This window comes from Macrobrachium rosenbergii, chromosome 28, assembly GCF_040412425.1.
Source record: "Macrobrachium rosenbergii isolate ZJJX-2024 chromosome 28, ASM4041242v1, whole genome shotgun sequence".
NCBI lineage: Eukaryota > Metazoa > Arthropoda > Malacostraca > Decapoda > Palaemonidae > Macrobrachium > Macrobrachium rosenbergii.
This window is the reverse complement of record NC_089768.1, coordinates 21710001-21715000: the sequence shown is the minus strand read 5'-3', so window position 1 is coordinate 21715000 and position 5000 is coordinate 21710001.

Sequence of the window (5000 nt, the reverse complement as noted above, 5' to 3'; positions counted from 1 at the left end):
TCTCTCTCTCTCTCTCTCTCTCTCTCTCTCTCTCTCTCTCTCTCTCGGCGGCGCAAATAGAAAAGTACAGTTGTGTCTTTAGGCAATGAATGCTCTCTCTCTCTCTCTCTCTCTCTCTCTCTCTCTCTCTCTCTCTCTCTCTCTCTCTCTCTCTCTCTCCGGTTGAAGAAACTAACATTATAGTTATATAGATCTCTAATAGAAGACCCCCATTCTCTCTCTCTCTCTCTCTCTCTCTCTCTCTCTCTCTCTCTCTCTCTCTCTCTCTCTCTCTCTGCTGCGCAAATAGAAAAGCATAGAGGTGTCTTTAGGAAATGGATTCTCTCTCCCTCTCTCTCTCTCTCTCTCTCTCTCTCTCTCTCTCTCTCTCAAATAGCAAAAAGAAAAGCATAGAGGTGTCTTTAGGAAATGGATTCTCTCTCTCTCTCTCTCTCTCTCTCTCTCTCTCTCTCTCTCTCTCTCTCTCTCTCTCTCGTTGAAGAAACTAACAGTTTAGTTATGTAGATCTATAAATGAAGGCCCCTGCTCTCTCTCTCTCTCTCTCTCTCTCTCTCTCTCTCTCTCTCTCTCTCTCTCTCTCTCTCTCTCAGATATACACACACACACATGCTCACACAAACACGCACACACACACACGTGCGTGCGCACACGTTTAGAAAAGGCGCATCATTTAAAAAAATATTAGCAAAATGAGACAAGAGATGGAACCGTTTCTTTAAAAAACATAGAAAATAAAAGATATTATAGGACCTCAGGAAAACAAAGGATGGGAGAGATTTCCGCAGTTCAGTGATAATTGGGACGAAAGTCACTCAGTTGGGCGGTAAAAGGATAGCTGTCATTTGCAGAATACGTGAAATAACTTGAATTGATTATTTCATTTTACTGCTTACTCTGAACTGGTAATCAAAATATATGATGACAATATATAAGGGTATTTTAACTGGAGTAAATTTTAGATGTTTCATTACTATGTGAATCTCTGACAGACAGTAATGAGGTCTCAGCATCTACATTAATTATGTTTGTAATTCGTCATATAACCGAATACCTATTTATATTAAATACAATAAAGTTTATTGTTAGTATCTCTTTTATTGGGTGATCATTCATATACAGTAGTCACTGAATTTGGACATCGGAAAATTATCATGAGGAATTTCTAATACTCAGCTGTTTGTAATTATTTTTTGTAATCTCATTTCCATTTCCCGTTGTTTGCATAACCAAACTTTACAGGATAAATCACTTTGCAGGAAAACCTGCAGCGCTTTTCAATCATTCTTCCATTCCGTGCGAGAGAAAAAGACGAATGCCTAAGTTACAGAAATCACATTAAGTCGAGAGGGATTCCATTAAAGAGACCGATTGATACAAATCGTTTTCATTTGTTGAAATGACTGCTATGAACTAATTTGCTGTTTGGAAACTGGGCTAAGGGGTTGAACGAAGGGGCCGTTTGAAGGTTCTCTCTCTCTCTCTCTCTCTCTCTCTCTCTCTCTCTCTCTCTCTCTCTCTGCTACACTAACCCTAATCGGGCCTCTCCGACGCCAGGATGGATTATCCGCGATTCAACATGATGCGCCAAAAGTGTCAGACAGGCAGGTAGGGAAGGGGTGGCTCCCCCATCGAGTCAGATCAAATTCTGACGCGGAGCTACACTATTATTAACCGCTTTCGGAAGGAAAAACAAAGGGGAAAAGGTAAAACGAATAACTATAAGACTGTTTTAGCTAAGTGTATTTTCTTTCTACTTCGGTGACGAGGCCCTTTCTCCCGTTGACCATCGGGAAGCGACACACTTTAGGCCGTAAAGATCAGTCCCCGTGAACTCCTGAAGACCAATTACCTGCCAAGGGACACAAGAACTCATTCCAGAGCCCTGTCCCCTTAACCCACGCCCCTCCCGCCCCGCCGTCAGCCCCCTGACACCCTAACAGAACGCCCACCCACCCACCCATCCAAGAGAAGGCAACGAGACCACACAGGCCTGCCATCTTTCGCGGTTCTTCCTCACCATACCCGGCCATTAACGTTCGTGCTCCTCTCAGCGACATTCTTGGAAGTCCAACGCTGAAAACTTTTGCATCAATCGTTTCCTCCTTATTCTGTCGATGTTTTTGTTTATTTCCTCATTTCTGCTTTTCATCTAATCTTCAGCGAGGGGATTTAAGTGACGTGAGCCTAGGAAAGCGCGGTGGAAGGTAATTACGGTGGAATTAAAGAAAGATGTAACAGTCTTAGATGGTATGTATAATGGGTTTTGATCCCCGTATTTCTAGGGGAAGTTAGGTGATGGAGAACAAATGCTTTGTAGAGTATAATTTCTTTCACTGGTTATCCCTATAATCATGATACTTTAGGTTAATGTTTCTTCTGAGAATGTGCAAGGACTTAAGGGTTAGTTTTCCAGGTACAACTTTTTCTTGGGAAACTAGATTACCTATAGAGTACAACGTAAATCATTAATTATTTATGTGATCTGGATTACTCGATAATGAATTATACTCGGAATAAACTCAAGAATTTCGGCACTATTAGCTTTTCCCTAGGTCTAAAAGAAGCTCAATCTAAATCATTTTATTCCCAAGGCCTTCAATACTTTTCAGTGATGCGCAGGGGACGACCTTCGTAAAAAAAAAAAAAATAATAACTTTCACAACCAGATTTATGATCGTAAGATCTTCCAAAAGAAAGGAAAAGGAGAGAGAGAGAGAGAGAGAGAGAGAGAGAGAGAGAGAGAGAGAGAGAGAGAGAGCGCAATGCATTAATTTTCTAAATGCATCAGCATCATAAAGAAGTTCAATCTTCATAAATGGAGTCGCATGAAGAGGAATTTCATTATGAATGCATTAACGTATGAATCTGCCGGTTTTCGAAATGGTTTTTTGTTTCCACGGCTTCGTTCATCAGTCCATTATGATGATTTGCTTAAGTCAACAGCATGATTGCGTCTCGTCACTGTTTCTCTGGTAAGGATTCCGATGCGGTCTCTTTGAAAATTTCTAGTTCTTCATTGGAAGTGGTGGGTAGAGCTTTCGGCTAGCACGCTGTTGGCCCAGCGTTCGACTCTCCGAGCGGCCAATGAAGAATTAGAGGAATTTATTTCTGGTGATAGAAATTTATTTCTCGTCATAATGTAGTTCGAATTCCACAATAAGCTGAAGGTCCCGTTGCTAGGTAACCAGTTGGTTCTTAGCCACGTAAAATAAATCTAATCCTTCGGGCCAGCTCTAGGAGAGCTGTTAACCAGCTCAGTGGTCTGGGAAAACTAAGGTATACTTAGCTTAACTTTTCGAAAGTCTCTGTCTCTTATGGCCCGTTGCTGGGTTCTTTCTTAAACTTGTTAATATTTTATCAAGTGATAAAAGGGTGGTTGGGTTTCTTAGTTCAGAGACCTTAAACCTAAATCCTGAATGGCAATACATTGCAATAAGCTGAATCAAACCCCATTATAAAGTTAAGGTAACTCATCTTCATTTCAGCTATGCCAGAGAACTTTAAATCAGCCTATCAATCAATCGATTAATCAGTTATTGTTAGACTGATTTAAGGTTTTCTGACGTTGCTGAAATGAAGAAAAATCCACCTTAGTTTTTAATATGGGTTTGATCTAGCTAATTGCCATTCAGCATTTAGGTTTAAATTTTACAACCTGTGATACCCAAGCCTTAATTAAATTGATGAAAAAGGGTAATAAACGTAAGAAAGGGCTCGGTAATGTCAAAATGACATGCAGGAAAATACATAAAAAAAATAATCCTCAAACATATGGATACGAAATGCAAAAATTCCTGAAAGGACCAGGCAACATCAAAGAGGGCATATGGGGTCATTGCCTTTTCAGCTGTAATCAGATTACCCGCGATGATTACCCTCCTTTTGCTCTTGATTAACACGGCATTTCTTGTCCATTTCATCTATGAATATTGCAGAGCAAAAGCTCTTTACTCCTCTCATTTCGATTAATGCGTCCAAGCCAACGCAACTAACTGCGAGCTAATCCCTCCACCGGTAGCCTTTTTAAAGCAACGTCTTAGCTTTTAGTCTGAACAAGTGCAGCCATTTTATAATTGAGCGCATAGCTTTGCATATTAATTGGTCCATCCCACCCTCACTGTTAGCCCTGAAGCTTTGATATTCAGCAAATGTCTATGACCTCTCTGCTGAGCTAATGCTTCTTTAACCTTCTCAGACCTTTTAAATAAAAAACGGTAAGTCTAATGAACTGCTTAAATCAAGAGCACTTTCTTTCGTAAGAGTTTTGTAAACGATCTTAGCTGCTTATGTACACATGCATTGGCAAACAGGTGCAATGTTATGTACATACATATCATGTTTAGTGGCACGATAGTTCAGTCGAAAACCTTCCGTAAATTTAAAACTTGTTTCATTCTTGAGGGTAAAACGAAATCGTCATTCGACAAAGCTTTTCAAAGAAAGCTATTTGAACAATTCTTTTGCGAAACGTTATTTGAAACATTCATCCGCTCACGAATACGTTCTTTTATTTATAGCGTACCTATTTTCATATGAGGGGAGATGTATAGACGGACAGATAACGACATTTTCACGTTGCCAATATAACTCGCTTTCTCTAGCCAATACCTCACCGTTACGGGCTGTCAGATATACTAGCTTTGAAAGCAGACCCAGGGACCCCAAGCAAAAAGTCGAGATTGAAAGCTTGCAGATTATCGCGAGAGTTCGGCTGAAGTTCTCAAGATTGTTGCAGAAAGAAGGGGTGGTTGGGTACAAGAGAAAAAGGTTTAAGTCAAGAGAACCTTGTGCTGTAACTAAGTGGGAACTGTTCTCAAAAGCAAAAGACGAGATTGAAAGCTTGCAGATTATCGCGAGAGTTCGACTGAAGTTCTCAAGATTGTGGCAGAAAGAGAGGGTGGTTGGGTACAAGAGAAAAAGGTTTAAGTCAAGAGAACCTTGGGTTGTAACTAAGTGGGAACTGTTCTCGAAAGCAAAAGAAGAGAAAGGTCGAAAACATT